At 37.4% G+C, this 18,154-nt stretch overlaps 1 protein-coding gene across 1 annotated transcript in view; it reads right to left on the bottom strand.

The window, feature by feature from the left end:
- ARHGAP15 (Rho GTPase activating protein 15) overlaps nucleotides 1-18,154 on the bottom strand; it is a gene marked incomplete at its 3' end in the record, with an annotated part of 579,351 nt that overhangs the window by 525,888 nt on the left and 35,309 nt on the right. Inside the window, exon 2 of the mRNA XM_080928022.1 lies at nucleotides 5,175-5,243. The remainder of the gene's footprint in view (nucleotides 1-5,174; nucleotides 5,244-18,154) is intronic.

The following is an 18,154-nucleotide window of genomic DNA, read 5'->3' as shown; positions in this document are numbered from 1 at the left end:
ATAAATCTGTTCTGCCTATAGCATGCATGTGTTGTCTTTTCTTGAATTTTTTTTTCTTCCTGTTCTCATACTTTGTTTCCACAGTTCTAGCAATGGTGCAAATCCTGATTTTAATGACACTTTTGAAGAGTACTTTTATGATGACTCATGACTCCAAGATAGGTCCTTCCTTGCCTACAGACATTAGTGTAGAACAAAGCCTTTTTCTGGTCCTTGATGCTCTGCTTGTCTACAGTCTTTCTCCAGGAAAGGTCAGAACTTGTTAATCTCTCATCAGATTCCTATATCCTAACCTTCTCCTTAGATGACTGTGGCCTAGACAAATGCACAAATGCATAAGCACTCTCCTGCTTAAGAGAATGAAATACCTAATTTGTAATGGTTTATATTATAAAATTACTCAACTATATACCTCATCATTACCTTAACTATTGAGATGATATTATTTAGCAAACCTAACTGTAACTTAGCAAAATGGCATTTGGAAAGATTAAAAAGGTTTTTGTTTGTCTTTTCCAACTTAAAGAAACCCCAGCTCGTCAATAGAATTAGTCCCACAAAGTGGTTACTCTTTTTTCCTTAAAATAAGAAAGTACAGTATCTTCATAATATGTTTCATCTTCAAAGCCCTCAAAAGTATTAATTAATCTACAGAATTATATCGTGCTTGATAAGGTAACACCTGTGACTTAAGTTTATCTGCAAAAACCTGATTTGCTCTCAGTCAGGACAACTTCCTGAGCTCTGCCCTCAAAATCCTTCTTGCTCCGGAGGAAGCAGATAATTCCCTAAAACCCACCACAGGCTTTTGACTCCTGCAACGTTATCCGTAGACATGCCCTACAATGTTTCAATAAAAGTAAAGATGGTAAAGATTTAACATGCTATAATCAGGGTTATTTTCTTGAATCTTAGTTTAGGGGGGAAAAGTGCCTTGAAACTAATTGAGTCTCCTGCACAGAAGTAACATGGAATGGATTAACAGAAGATCAAGAAACCAGTGCGCAAAGTATATTAGAGTTTTGTGTTGGGATGTTTCATGATAAACTCATTGCTTCTAGCTGGGCTAAGAGATCACAGAGATCTCTGCTCCGATTCTAGCTTCTCTTACTGAAGCCTTGTGATATGCATCTGTGTGGCTTCCGTGCTATTTTTTTTTTTGAACTGAGGCCACTGTGACCATTTTTAGACTCCAATTAGGAATGTTTCGAAAGTAACTGTCAAAATACATGTGTTGTTCTTTTAATTACTCATATGATCACAATCAGCTTTAATATAAAGGAACAGTAAAAAAAAAAATAATACATGGTTTCCCGAAGGAAAATTGTACTCACTGGAACATCAGCAATGGTAGTTTCCATTTTAGAAAGTAAAACATTTTGCTTCAAACAGGGTAGACCTAATGGATAATTTGAAAGGCTGTAACTGAAACTGTAGTCTTGATGATTCTTAAAAATATCTAACAGAATTCCTTGAATAGGAGGTAAAAGAAGCGAGATTTTTACATCACAGTCAATGTTTTGAAGCTGCAAAAATAAGACATTTTATAAAATATAAGTCTAATATTAGGAAGATGAATTAAGAAGATATCTCAAACTATCCTAATGGTTTATCTAAGCTTTGGTTATACTTATTATTCAGTCATAGCTATAATGTGAAAAATTGGACAGTAGTTATTAATTAAACTTGAAAAAAACATAATTAAAATGCTTAACTTTCATAATTCATAATTATATTGCATGTTAAAATTTGTGATGCTTTAACATATTACTCAAACATAATATCATAGATATTTGTGTACACATATGTATGCATATATGTATATATATTATATGTATATATGAATAATTATTTATATATATTTATTTTCATATTCATTGTGCTGTTACAATGTGTTAAATTCTACATTAAGTCCTAATATTTAAAAAGTAAATCATACATAACCCTCTTTTAATATAAGTTATAACTCAGTAAAGGAGATAAGAAAGAAAGTAAGCAGTTTTACTGTTTTTTATCTGGAAAAGAGACAAGTCCAAGTTGAGCATGGAAAGCAGACTATACAAACTACTTTGGATTTGAGAAATCACGGAAATAATTTCCTTAAAAATGTAAAGTTAAGAACTGATCATTTTGACAAGTGGTGGTGGCCTATGCCCTTAATTCTAGCACTTGGGTGGCTGAGGCAGGTAGAGCTCTATGAGTTTGAGGGTTCCAGGACAGCTCAGGCTATAGAGAGAAACTCTTGTCTTAAAACACACACACACACACACACACACACACACACACACACACAAACACACACACAAACACACACACACACACACACACACACACGCACACACACACACACTGATAAACTTGAAAACAAACTATAAAAACATCTAATTTCAATACTGAAAATATTGAGCTTCATTTGAATAACAAACATACATTTATGAATATTTTTAACCAACATTTTAATAAACCCTTAATACACGTGTTATATGAATTGTCAAACATGCCTTTCCAGAACAAACGACAATGTCAGCAATAATGTAAGTGGAAGCAGGACATAACATAGGGAGCACAAGTCATTGCCCCTCACTTCCAGGCATTTACAGTGCAGCCATGGAGCAAGTCTATTACCCATGAAATAAGAGTGGACAGCTTAGCAATATTTGAACATGTGATAGGATGAAAGCACCATAATTACTAGAGAAAACTCAGGCTCCTTCAGGCTAAAAGCCATGCCTCAATCATACTTCTATTACTGGCTTGAGGGTGTGTATTTGGGAGGAGGTAATATATAGCATAAATCAAGACCATGGGAGCGTTCTATGAACTGATGTCATAGATGAAAGGAAGCAAGTTTGTTTGGATAAGGGAAATGACATGTTGAAATTACTACTTTAATGTAGGTTGTTCTTGGGTTACTGCCCAGGTTTGCCCTTGTATGATCGGTGTGAAAGACATAAAGGAGTATTAGAGGTGGCATTTCAAAGCCAAGATGATGATATGGGTGGTGTACAAGACTACTGATGAGAGGCTGAATCATAAAGACGGCTGGCTCAGGTCAGGAATTGGAACAGAGGTATGTAGCAGTGGGAGATGAGGAACTAGGGGTAGCCACTAGAAAGTCTAAGATGGCAAGGACTGAAGAGGTTCCCAGAACCCAACAGGGATGACATTAGCCAAAATACCCAACAGAGGGAAGATAGAACCTGTAAAGAGTGTACCCAGAGGATAGGCATGTTAAAAAGTTAAAAGATGGGGCCACACACTCATCTCAAAAATATTAATCCAGAATTGTTCATGTTAAAAGTAAATGCAGAGACTGAAAAGCCATAAAGTGACTGCCCCACCTAGGGACTCATCCCATCTCCAGACACCAAACACAGACACTATTGCTGATGCCAAGAAGCACTTGCTGATAGGAACCTGGTATAGCTCTCTCCTGAGAGGCTGTGCCAGAGCCTGAACAATACAGATGTGGATAGACACAACCAACCATCACACTGAGATGAGACTCCCAGGACTCAAAGGGAGAGACTATAGGTGAAGTGCCCTAAGTGGGAAGAGGGAACTAGTAGAGCTCACCTCCAGTAGAGAGACAGAGCATCATCAAGTGAGGGATGGGGTTGCCATCCCACAGTCAAAATTCTGACCAGAAATTGTTCCTGTCTGAAAGAACTGCAGGGATGGAAATGGAGAAAAGACTGAGGGAAAAAAAATCCAGCAACAGGCTCAAAGTGGGATCCAGCTCAAGGGGAGGCCCCAAGGCCTAACACTATTACTGAAGCTATGGAGTGCTCACCAAAAGGGATCTATCATGACTGCCCTCTGAAAGACACCACAAGCAGCTGAAAATGTCAGATGCAGATATTTGTACCCAAACAATGAACAGAAGCTCGGACCCCTGTGGTAGAATCAGGGAAAAGCTGGAAGAAGCTGAAGAGGAGGGCCAGGCTGTAAGAGGTCCTGCAATCTCATTTAACCTGGACCCCTAGGATTTCTCAGACACTGGATCACCAAACAGGTAGCATACACCAGCTGATATGAAGACCCTAACACATATACAGCAGAGGATTTCGGGGTCTTGTCTCAGTGAGAGAAGATGCACCTAACCCTCCAGACTGGAGGCTCCAGGAAGTTCAGAAGTCTAATAAGGTGGGGCTTGAGGATGGGGACATCATTGTGCAGAGAGGGAGGTGGAAAGGATGTATCAAATGTGGAACAGTCAGAGGGTGGACCAGAAGGGAATAAAATCTGGAGTATTAAAAAAAAGGATTAACTAAAAAGAAGGGAGAAAATGTCATGTATTTGTGAGGCCTTGGCTTTCCAAGTCCTTACTTTGCTTTGCAATGAAAATGATACAGGAATAATAGCAGGTAAATGAAACAATGTTACTTAAATATAATGACCACAATGGAATGAATTGCAGTTTACTGGAAAGATCAATGAATAAGCGGAATAGCACCTCTAAGGAAGAACTAGTTTGGTTGGAGCAGAATAAGGGAGAAGAACGAGGTTGGGGTAATGAGGTAGCTGGATATTTAAGACTTTGTAACTTGTTTGCTGTCTAACTTCAACCCTTGGGAGAATAGAAGCCACTGAGAATTTTGAGTCATGGAGTGATGCTGTAGGCTGGCAGACACAAATGGACATTTTAGCCTCCATCATAACCGCAGGAGGAGATAGAAGGTACAGATGCTTTACGGTGGCATTTCATGAAAAGGAAAGGCTCCACAGGCTTAGAGAGCTGGCACATAGGAAATTAAAGAGAAAGGAGGGAGGGTCCTATTCCAGGCCATTAAGTTTCGGGAATAGAGCAGTGGGTGTTTGTAAAAACACAGATTTTTAACGGGTGGAGGCAAGATACATATATTTAAATTTCTTGTTCTAAATACAAGCTTTATAGTATTTGATACAAAATACTCACATCCAAGATTCTTATAGAAGTGAATCCCATCAATAACTGTGTTAGTGAGCTTGGCACTACCTCAGTCAATATGATCTAGCTCTGAGTGACAGGTAACATTTAACTGTCACCGAGCTAGGCACTAATAAAATATTCTTAAATTTCGGACTCTCACAGTGTCTGATGATTATGTGAACAGTTTCAAGTCACTGAGTTTAGGTAACTTTTGCAGTAGTAAATCAACGAGTACAATGCTATAGTAAAATTCGTCACTTACTGGATGTTCTAGTTGTGGAATGACATCTTTCAACACATGCTGTGAATGATTCCTTCTGTGCCGGGAAATCTGCAAACACATTGACATTTGATACCATTACGTTGCTTTTCTTTACTGATTTGAAAATCATTTTAATGAGCACAGTCTAGTCACTATGCAAATGAAAATGAACATATTAAAATGTGATCAAATAATAACATATATGTAAAATGAATAATGTATTAGATGTTAATTAATTTGAATAAAATTTATATTCCAAGATGGTTGGCTGCAAAAATAGTTAGTACTCTTCTAGACCTTGAGATTCCACTTCTCAGGTAATGAGATCAGTATTAGAATCTTGGGCATCACCAGACTTTTACACCTGCTTTAACCAAATTATAAGTAAATGTTATGTAAGTGCCACTTCATGACATTAAAAGTTAGAATACAAAAATCATATGCCTATCTCTGTTGGAACTCTTAGCTTGGATAATAGTCTCCATATTATGAGGAAGCTTAAACCATTCAGTGCAAGCAGAGACTTTGCCATTTTGTGGTTGATAGACAAGAGAGTGTCCAGTAACCAGCTTCACCCACTAATCACAAGAATCTGAAACTTCCAAAGGATCAGTTCACCCAGCCATGGACCACCAGGTTCAAACTCCTAAGCCATTCTGGAGCATCATGGGGAAGCACAAGCTGAGCTTATGCTTTATTCAGACAAGCATTTTTTTCTTTTGTTACCAGACTCAAAACATAATAAAATAAATATTTTACATCTTTGCAGTTGAGCATCTTAAAATGAACTAACTGGGAAAAATATTTCATGCAAAAACATGATGTATTGCCAGGCTTCCAGCCCATAATTCTCTGGATATGTGTTGTATTATTCTCACATCATCCTTTATTGTTCAGATGCCATTAAATACACAACAGTCGCATGACACATTGTCTTTGAGCAAAGAAGAGTGAAAATTATTGTTCTTTCTCCAGAAGAAGCATCATGAGCAAATTCCACCATTAAAGAAGAAAGGGGAAATGTATGATTTAATATGCTTGACAGATTGAAGGATTTCATTAGATTACTTCATATTTTACATAAAAGATAGAGTGGAAAAGAAGAAAGAAGAGTGATAAAGAAAAGGATTAGAGAAATAAACTAGGTCTCAGCACTTTAAGTAGACATGAAGTTTCCACAGACTGAAGAAATTAGGTCAATGTCTGTGGAGATGTTGAGGTAATTGTATTACAATAGAAACGAGAATCTGAGCCTAAAATCCAGAAATTCCATATTTATTCCAAAAAACTAATTATAATGAGAGCTAACTTTGAGATAATTCTTTCTACTGCCCAGCTGGTATCTGATGGAAGGATGGACATCAGGCATGGGCAAGCACCTAGGAAGCAGATGCAGACTCTATAGAATGATAGGCCTGAGGTGTTCTTCCAGGCAGAGGAGTAGCACTGGTTTCCACCAGCAAAGGTCTCACAGGGACTGCCCAGCAGAACATAGTAATTGTTTTGGTGTACTGACTAGGCTGTTTGCTATGTTTCCTTTTCCCTGGTTCTCACCCCACCATTATCTGTAAAATGCAGATAAAATGAAGCAGATAACTTGATTTTCAAGTTCAAACTCATTTAGCTCTTTAGGGAGACTGTGAGTTCATGAAAAGACATATTTACCACCAAATTGTGGAAACGGAGCTTGATGTAGTTGGAGGGTGTGATGATTCATCTTTGTTTTCAATGTGATTGGATATGGCATTAAGTAAGAGACGAATAACTGGCCTGATCAATAAATGTACTTTCGGGAAGGATTAACTGTGGGTCAGGGAAGAACCTCTAAACAACAAGCAGGATCTTTGGCCTATAGCCTAAGAGTCAAGGTTTGCTGTTGCCTACCTGCTTGGCTTTTTGCTGGTAGGCTTTTTACATCCTATTATTGTGGCCATTGTGGCTACCATCAGAATCCATCTTCCTAGACTTTTCAGCAGCTCACCAGGAATGCTCCAGGTCATCACACTAGAGTGGGAATGGTGGGGGCATCTGAGTTCTCAGCCTGTCAAGTATATAGACATTCATGGCTGGAGTAACTAGGCCCTATCATGTAAGCCAATCTAATTCGTCAGGATTGGTTAGAATTGACGAGGGGACAAGGACTGATTTGGAGATGCCTTTTTTGGTTAGGTGGACGGATATGTTTCCAAGTGCTGGAAAATATGTACAAAATAAGAGAGGTAAGGAAAGAAGATGTTGTTCTCTTGAACCTATACTTAGTTTATCTGATGATTAGAGCTTGCTGTTTGACTAGGTTAGGCTAACAGAAGGTGAGGAGACAAAAGATACATCAATATTCAAAGCGACTATCCAAACAGATTTTGTTCCAAATTCTCTGTATCTTTGACACTGGTTAGGACTCAACATCAAATTAGTCTGTGTGGAATGAAGATTATGGAAGCTGGCTCATCAAATGGAGCTAATTGCCTAGGCTCAGGAAGTTTACTTTCATTGGCTATTTAACTTTAAATTTGGGTGGAGGAATAGTTTTATATTTAGAGAATACTATACTTCAGAGCTTCCTGTAGAAAACAGCCTTCCCTTGCCTAAGTGAGAAATAGATTCCCATTTCTTGGAACCATCACATGGTTTAGAGAATTTGTAAGCTGGCATTACTTCAAAAGTATAGCCACCATAGACACTAAAATGATGTAAAGATGGAAGACCTTATGTGTAAGGATGCGGAGAGCAAAAGTAGTCGCTGAGAGAAATTCTACAAACTTCAGTTTCACAGTGGCTATCCACAGCTCGGCAGTGAGAAACGGTCTGTCAGTATTTAGTCCTTTAAATAAGTGGAAAGTTGTTTCCTGATGCCTTACATTTAGAATTATGTCTCTGAAGTTCTTATTACACTCTACCTGCATCCTTGCTTCCATGTAAGGATGGAAGATTCCTGAATGATAATATCTTTCTTTTTTTTTTATTTCCTTAAACTCCAACTGTATTCCTAGCTTCGTGGCAATAGTTAATTACCTGGAAAATAAAATACTTTAATTGTTAGAGATAAAAGTGCCAAGGAAATTGCAAAGTTGATGCATGGGACCTGGTCAGACATGGCTGTCACTCCATGTCCTCTCTGTTCCATCACTAGTACGTTGTCATCAGGAGAGTGGCCTAATACTCCATCATCCCCTAATACTGCCTGTCACTCACCTGAAGAACATGTACCTGTGAGGCAGGCTTTCCAGTTCTGCTTTGTTCTTGTCATTAACCGTGGTAGGTTTGTTGTTGGAACAGTCTAACTCTATTATTTTTAAGTCTTATGGTGTGGTAGAAAGTTTACCATATCATAGCCATTTACTAGTGTAGTAAAAGAGTCAAGTAAATATGGAAACCTCATCCAGTAAGCCAATGACTAAAATAGGAAATAAATGTTAATGAAAAAAATGAGAAAAAAGGACCATTTCTAAACACACACTTGCTTTTCTCTTGAAATGAGCCACTGATTTAGCTAAACCAAATATAAATCGCAAAATATAGACAAGATAATATCTCATGCTAACATTTGTGGAATACCGACTTGCCAGGTATTATTCAAGATCTTAATACACATCTGTTAAGTTGTGTGTGTGTGTGTGTGTGTGTGTGTGTGTGTGTGTGTAAGTAATGTCCCGATGAAACGTTGAGTCCTTTCAGTTTACAGAGGAAAAAAAAATGCTTTTAATGTAGACATTTAACAGAGAGTCAAGCTTGTAAATTTTAATGCTAGAATCAGTTTCAAACCCATTATAAATCATCTTAATACTTCTTTGGGGAGGTAATACTCCTTATCACTCTTAGGTCAATGAGCTGCTGATCTGTTGTATTCAACCATGTTATTCGGGTGTTGTAAACAGAGAACTTTTGTCGCTCATCCGTGCTGAAACAGTCTTCCTAGGAAAGCAAAGAAACTTCATTGCGAACCACATTAGCCTGATCTAGAGTTAGGGTATTGAAAATTCTGTATCCATAATGGCTTAATTGCTACATATAGATATGAGAAGTTAGGACTCATCAGACTGTCTTTCTATAACATACATAGCAGAAATATAAATGCAATGAAAATTTGGTTCACCCAAAATTCTCATTAAAATAAGTGTGGCAAAACCTTTCCCTATGAATAAAGATTTCAGGGGACCAATCACTGGGCAAGGAGTAGGAGGGACTTCTGGGGAAGAGAAGAAGAAATAAAAGAAGACTTGCTTTTGGACAGGGAGAGCTTGGAGGAAGGTATAGCAAACAGGAGGCTCCTGGTTTAGCTGGCTGATCTGCTAGTATTCACCACTGGAGAATTTAACTAAGAATGACTTACAGAAAACGACAACAGTTGCTATGCCCAGCGATTGTGGTACCTGTTGATTTTAAACTAAGACTGTATGATGTTTTCCTTCACACAGCAACAAGGCTGTGTTCCAGTAAAGTGCTGCAGTAAAGCGTAGGTTTGCAAGAAGTAGCCCCTTACACTCAGCTAGCCATGTAAATTTGGATGTGTGGGACTGGTGTGTCAGCAACCTACCATGGAAGAAAGTGAGTCTGGTAAAGAGATTTCAGAGCTCTGGGTCAGAGAGTCTGCCAAGATGAGAACAGGCCATGCCCACCAGCATAGTGGCTTTTTTAGTATTTCACACAACAAACACATTTATAGGGAAAAAAAGACTCCAAAACTGTCCTACATATAATAGATAATTTCATAGTACCTTTATGGACATTTATGAGTAATGAATTACTATCTGATTTGGTAAATCTTGGGATATCCCTTCCACATGACAGTTTAAGACTAGAGGTCTTTTATCTCATATAGAAGGGCAGTTTGTTTCTTTGTTTATTGTATTCAATCTTACTATATAGTGTTTGTAGACTGAGAATCTGATAGATAAACCTACAATCAAAAGCAAAAAAAAAAAAGACAGTAGATATCCTTAATTGGTTAATTAGATATCAATTAGTGTTGTAGAACAACCTTCATGTTCAGTATTTCATCTCAGCCAGTTCCGAGTAGGTCATTAAAACACACCCGTTTCTATTCTGAGCACAGCAAGAAGAGTAATTCATTGAGACCATGCTTTTTGTCCCCAACAGGTTTCAAACTATACCCCTACCCTATGCCACACACCTGGGCTTTGTCTGAAATTATGTATGCCATGTTTCAGGACCTGGCACGGTCTGATCTGATTATTTTCTAAATAGTTGGTGAATTTGAGACATTGACTGTCAAAGAAATAACAGTAGTGTAATGCAGCTTTCTTTCGGCAAGTTATTTTTCTCACAGAATTGTGGAAGTAAACCTCTATGGAAGGCATTCTTAATTTTTTCTGAGAGTCCTTTGTAATATTTATTTGCATTGCCAACTGATGGTTGATGTCCACTGACAGAAATTCAATTATTTAGGTAACAACAGTGAATATTTATACTTGTATGTGAGACAGTAAATGGAGAAACCAAGCATCAGATTAGAATAGTGATACCACCAAAACGGAGAAGATAAAATCTAAGACACACTCATGTGGCTACTTCTGTATGAATAGACCACCTCTGGAAGTGTAGCATACTGTCCTAGTCCACTTCTCCCATTTGTGCATTTCAATTATTTTTCAATGGGTAGCCAGGTCTTTTGTGCACCAGGCTGGATTGGGTGGTGCAGGAAGGATCTTTCTTGGTCAAGAGTGAGTTTATGGAAAAAGAACACACACCTGGGAACAGCTTTGGAGAACTAACTCAGTTTATTTGGGGTGGGGGATAAAGACTATTTAAACTTTTGAGGGGTGAGTAGAGGCTATCAAGGTGAATGTACAAGATTGACCATGGTTAAGGATGTCTCCTCTACATGAGGAGGAATTTCAGGTGCTGTAGAACATGACTATAGGAGAAAAGGAAGTTTGACCTCACTGCCAGCATTGTGACCTCCTTTGGTAAGGCAATGGTGGGAACATTTTTATGCTATATGCATCTTTCTGGTTGTATATGCTCTTAAGCCTAAAGGGAATATACACCTATGCTGACCACATAGGAGAGGGCACCGCTACATTTATTTTGTTATCTTTTTCAAAAATAATATTTCTGAGTTATGAAATGTCTTCAGTTTCATTTTACAGTTCTACTTAAAAATAATCATGAACTTTGACATAGATTTATTTCCAAAATTCTGAGTAAATAAAAGCCTGACAATTCTGTTTCTCTGGCCTGTTTATTTTTTTAATGTGTCTTTTAGTTTATTCAATTTTAGTTCACTGTTATTTGTTTGTTTTATTTAATTATTTTATTTGTTTACATCCCCAAAGTTGCCACTCTTCCTGGTCTGCCTCCCCAGGTTCTTCACCCCATTCCCCACTCCAAGAGGATGCTCCTCCATCTGCCCACTCACCCAACCTCACCCTTACCAGCATCCCTCTTCCCTGGGGCATCATCTCCCACTGAGGATTTGCCAGACAGTTCTCTGCTACACATGTGCTAAGAGCCACAAACCACCCCATGTATGCTCCTTGGTTTTTTGCTTAGTTTCTGGGTTCTGAGGGTTCAGGGTTAGTTAACACTGTTATTCTTCCTATAGGGTTGCAATCCCTTCAGCTCCTTCAGTCCTTCCTCTAACTCCTCCATATTGGGTCCTGACCTCAGTCCAATGGTTGGCTGTAAGTATCTGCATTTGTGTACGTCAGTTACTGATAGACCCTATCAAAGGACAGCATGCCAGGCTCCTGTCAACACACACAATATGGCCTCAGGAATAGTGTCAGGATTTGATGCGAGTGCATGGGATGAATCCCAAGCTGGGCTGATCACTGGATGGCCTCTTTTTCAATCTCTGCTCATTTTTGTCCCTACGTTTCCTTTACACAGGGATAATTCTGGGTTGAAAAATTTGAAGACTCAACTGGGGGCCACATTTTTTCTACTAGAGGCAGTCTCTTCATTAGCATTCCAGCTAATTCCACCCCATTGAGTCTGGTAGTCTCTTACATCCCATGTCTTTGGGACTTTCTAGAGGACCCCCCTGCCCTCTAACACCCAATGCTTCATATTTTGATTCTCTGGCCTGTTTATTAAGATTATCATCTTAGTTTCTTTTCAAGTGACATGATTATGTCTTAAGCTCTTCTTATCTCTGTATCCTGTCTCTTTAAACAGTGAAGATGTGATAACAAATGTCTGAATTTATGATAACCTTTCATTTAGAGAAGAACAAAATGTGTGAACAAACTTAATGGCGGTACCTTCCTATTGGATTATCATGACCTATAAATGGAGATGATTTGTAGTAGGTCCCATTGAAAAATAATTAAAATGCAAGTGTCTTGTGACTTGGATTCTCTTAAAATTGATATCAGATTAATCTATATGATTAACAATGTTAAATCAAAGCTGCATTTTTCCTTCATGATCACCAACCACACAGCTCTCTCTCCTTTCTGAGGCTTTGTACCTGTGGAAGGTGAAACGGAAACATGGTGTACCCAGAAAGCATAAAGCAACCTTCCTTCACACCCCTCTCTTTTCTTAATAGAACGTGCACGATTACTTTTTTCAGATCTTTAGCTTCCAACTGGAATTTAAAATTTACTTTTTCAAATGTTCTTCCCTTTTCTTTCATTTATTTTTCATTTTTAAGAATCTATTTAAAACACATGAGGCTGATGAGTGGGATTAGTCTGTGATACATTGCACACTGTAAAAATAACAGAATTTGGGCACATTATTTCCCCTGTGTGGGAGGGTCTACCATGAAAGTTATACATAAACATGAAACATTCCACACAGCTCTGATTTTAACTAGATTACCATTTTTGATGAAAGTTTATATCTTGTGGCTTAGACTTGAAATAAAATCACTTGAAAAGCATTAATACGTTCCAAGGTTTTCACAGACATGTGCGTTTTCTGAGGCATACCACCCATTAGCAACCTCCCTGGATATGTGGATGAAAAGCAGAAATAAATCTGTGGTTAAGTTTAGTCTTTATCTTCACAGTTTCTCAAGAATTTTTTTGGTATATCCCAAGTCTTATATTCAAATTTTCATGCATTTTGCCAAATTCAATTTCTTAAAGCTATCACAATCAGACATTGAGGAACGTTAGTGAATATTTTGGGAATGCAGGGACATGGTTAATATTTTTAGTATTTGTAACAATTTAGTTGTTTACAAATAATAAATGCAGCCTAAATGATGACTACTTTTCCAGCGCATGGATGTGGCATCTAGCTTTGCAGAAAGAAGCCAAAGATGGTAGAATTGAACCTTATCATGTTCTTAATTTGTTATAACTCTGTGGACACTGAACACTTACTCAGTACATAGTTTCCTGTAGTGATATAAATAAATCTTTCAGTAGTCTCAATGGTAGGCAATCACATAAAGCAATGAAAGATCAAATTATTTGACTGTGTATCTTATTAATGTATAATAGATATGTATCTTAGCATATATATTTTCCTGTCTCCTTCTTACCACTGTATTATTCAAATGTCATAGTGGGCATTCATAGACAAATCTATTCCGTACATATGAAAATTGACTGCACCATAATTCTCTTTTTATTGTATAGCTCAAAAATATGACACTGCTTCACGTCTTTCATCCCCTGAGAAAAATTAAAGGGACAATTAAAAATAACCATAATTTTCTGACCCCTAAATAGCCAAAGAGAGGTACCTCCACTATGGTTTCAAGTGGTTAACACCTTTTCTTTCTTTCTTTAATCCCAAACATATGTTTTCTTTCAAACAGGAAATCAGACTACCTATTAATCTTTAAAATGGAAAATTTAGAGGAAATGAACAATTTTCTAGACAGACACTAGGTACCAAACTTAAATCAAAAACATATAAACCATCTAAACAGCCCCACAAACCGTAAGGAAATAGAAGTGGTCATCAAAAGTCCCCCAACCAAAATAAGCCCAGGACCTGATAGGTTTAGTTCAGAAATCTATCAGACTTTCAAAAAAGACCTAATACGAATACTCTCCCAACTATTCCAAAAAATAGAAACAGAAGGAATAATACTCCACTCATTTTGTGAAGCCACAATTATGCTTATTCCTAAACCACACAGAGACCCTACAAAAAAGAGAACTTTAGACCAATTCTCCTCATGAACATTGATGCAAAAATATTCAATAAAATTCTTGCAAACCAAATCCAAAAACACATCAAAACAATTATTCACCATGATCTAGTAGGCTTCATTTCAGGAATGCAAGGATGGTTCAATATATGAAAATCCATTAATATCATCCACTATATAAACAAACACAAACAAACAAACAAACAAACAAAAAACCACATGATCATCTGTCTAGATGCTGAGAAAGCATTTGACAAAATTCAACACCCCTTCATGTTAAAAGTCTTGGAAAAATCAGGAATTCCAGGCTCATACTTGAACATAGTAAAAGCAATCTACAGCAAACGAGTATCCAACATCAAACTAATTGGTGAGAAACTTGAAGCAATTCCACTAAAATCAGGGACTAGACAAAGCCGCCCACTCTCTGCCTACCTATTCAGTATAGTACTGGAAGTGCTAGCCAGAGTAATCAAACGACAAAAAGAGGTTAAAGGGATACAAATTGGAAAGGAAGAAGTCAAAATAGCACTATCTACAGGTGATATAATAGTAAACTTTAGTGACCCCAAAAATTCCACCAGCGAATTTTTACAACTGATAAACAAATTCAACAAAGTGGCTGGATATAAAATTAACTTGAAAAAATCAGTAGCTTTCTCCTAATCAAAGGATAAACAGGCTGAGAAAGAAATTAGAGAATCACAACCCTTCACAATAATCACAAAAACTATAAAATTCCCTGGTGTGACCCTAAGCAAGCAAGTGAAAGATTTGTGACAAGAACTTGAAATCTCTGAAGAAGAAAATTGAAGACCTCAGAAATTGGAAAGACCTCTCATGCACATGGATTGGAAGGATCAACATAATAAAAATGGCCATCTTGCTTAATGCAATCTACAAATTCAACACAATTCTCATCAAAATTCCAACTCAATTCTTCTTAGAGCTAGAAAGAGCAATTTGCAAATTCATTTAGAATAATATAAACCCAGGATAGCAAAAACTATTCTCAACAATAAAAAAATTTCCAGGGAAATCATTATCCCTGACCTCAAGCTATATTACAGATCAATTGTGATAAAAACTTCATGGTTTTGGTACAGAGACAGGCAGGTATATCAGTGGAATAGAATCAAAGACCCAAAAATTAACCCACACACTTATGGTCACTTGATCTTTGACAAAGGAGCTAAAAACATTCAATGGAAAAAAGACAGCCTCTTCAACAAATGGTGCTGGTTCAGCTGGCAGTCAGAAGAATGCAAATTAATCCTAATTTTCTTCTAAATATTTTAAAATATTTACTGATACAGAATCATGGCACATGTTTATGGGAAAAGGTATAAAACTTCAGTTCAGATGTACAATGTGTATTGATCAGATGAGAGTAATTGATGTATCTGCTATTTTGAATATTTCTCACATCGTTGGGGAACATTTTTTCTCTTGTTTTGCTATTTTGAAATGTGCACATGTTCTCCTGTATCTATATAACTCTAGCATAGTTCCTGAAGGGTCATCTCTGTCTGGTTCCTGCCAGTAAATACTTTTTGGGACCAGATATAGTGCCTGGATTTGGTGACTGCATATGTGGTGGATCCCCAGGTGAGTATGGTGGCTTCTAAGTGATCTTTTTTACAATCCCTATTCATTGATTTGACTTTGCATTTCCTCCCAGGGGAGTTTTGTTCTCTTTTCTACGAAGGACTGAAGCATTCCATTATCACATTCCTCCTTTTTGAGCTTCATAATGTTTGTGAATTGTTTCTTGGGTATTAGGTATTCCAAGCTTTCCTGGGCTAGTATCTGCTTATCAGTGAGTGCATACCATGTGTGTTCTTTTGTGACTGGGTTACTTAGCTCAGGATGATAGTCTCAAGTTCCATCCATTTGCCTATGAATTTCATGAAGTCATTGTTTCTAATAGCTCGGAGATCCCAATGAGGTTGCTAAAGAAAGAACTTAAGGAGCTGAAAGGGGTTGCAACCTCATGGGAAGATAGCAATATTATTAATAAACCAAACCCTCCAAAACTTCCATGAAGTAAAACACCAACCTCTGTGTGCACTTTGAGAAACCTATTGATCCAGTTGTGTATGTGGCTAAAGATAGCAGTGTCTGGCATCAATGTGAGAACAGGTTTTTGTTCCAGAGAGGGTGCATTGTCCCAATGCAGGGGAATCACAAGGCAATGGGGTGGAGAGGCAGACCTGAAGGGAGTACACCTTTGTGAAGGCAACTGGAGGGTGGGGGGAATGGGAGTGGGGTGGGGTAAAGGGATAACATCTCAAATGTAAATACAGAGTATCTAATAAAAAAATAAAGCATAAAATTAGAAAAAAAAAACTGTGCACATAATTATTGTCAATCCTAAGTATCCTAAGGTGCTACAGAATCTTAGAAGTAACTTCTATCCAAAGTAGCTTATGTCCAACTACACATCTCCCCTCATTAACCACTCACTCCCCTTATTTCTGGCAAAGCTAACTATTCTCTTTGTAAGATGGACATTTTAGATTCTGCATGTGTAGTGTTCAGCCTTCTGTCACTACAATGAAGCACCTGTGATAATTAACCTAGCAAGTTTGTTATGGGAAAGGGCTCTCGATGTTTCAGTCCATTATCACTTGACTACAACGCATTAAGCTTGTAGCACATTCTGTTGAAAGCACATGGCAAAGTAGAACTACTCAGTTCACTGGGAAGGAAACAAGAGAGAAACAGGGTATAGCAGGACTTACAGTGGGGATAGCCCCAGTGGCATAAGGATTCATGAGAATTCTTCCTCCATCAAATTCTACAGTACATCCTAATACCACCCTTGGGCAAAGGCCTGTGATATATATTATTCCGTTTTTAACACTGCTAATGGCAGTGCAGAATTTATTGAAGTCACACTTATCATTCTTCCTATTAGCAAGTAAAATAACTCACTCACTCCTCCCATTTACTCTTGAGATCAGAGATATCTGCTCTTATAGAGACAAAAGGAAATAGTTCAAAAAGTAGATTATGAAAGTATAAATTTGTATTCTAGAATGTTTGAATAAAATTTACATTTCTCAACAAGTGAAAGCTAGGCAATCTTTTAAGTAAAACAATTGAAGCCAACACTAAAAATACTTAAAATTATTTCATAAATGCCTCATAAAATGTAAAATGTAGAACAAATAACAATTGTTGAGGATCAGAATGTTTATGATTTATAGTCATGTTCACCAAAATGAAGCCCAGCATTGTTAAATTCCTGTTTTGCTATTTTGTGCAGACACATTCTACATCTGATTTCATGATATCTAACTGCCTGAAATTCCTGACAAATTAAATCAGGCTCAGTTTCAATTTTTAAAAATTCTTTTCACTTTCCAGAAGGACCCAGGTTAAAAAACCAAGGTTTCTTTTTTACTTCTGCAAGCTTATTTTGATCACTAACAAAGAAACCCTTTTGGTTTTGGAATCCTGTGATGCATTATGTATGACATGTAGTCTGTGGTGTGTAACGTTTGACAAAGATACTTACCTGCTGTCTGCTTTCTATAGTCCTACTGATCATCTTTTTTCATAGACCTCTATTTCTTAATTCACAGGGAGATATGTACTTAGTGAAAGTGGTCTGCCTGTATTGAGAGTCATATTTCCAAACACTTTGGGAGGCAAAGATTTGAATAACTACAACACTCTTGCGAATTAAGACTTTCTGAGAAGTGTTCGATACAAGCACACTGAATGAATGGCTTCAGCATCTTTAGTCAATACCTAATAATTGTCCCTTGCCAGATTGCTTTCTTCACCTATTCTTTGAGGTTCTTAGAGACACCCCCCTCCCAAACTCACCTTCTGCTGCTGAGAAAAGAAGATTTCATTTTGAAGGTTAATCCGACTCAGCAAGATTGAAGGA

This window comes from Micromys minutus, assembly GCF_963924665.1.
Source record: "Micromys minutus genome assembly, chromosome: 13".
NCBI lineage: Eukaryota > Metazoa > Chordata > Mammalia > Rodentia > Muridae > Micromys > Micromys minutus.
The sequence above is the reverse complement of the archived record's forward strand: the minus strand, read 5'-3'. Positions and strand labels throughout refer to the sequence as shown.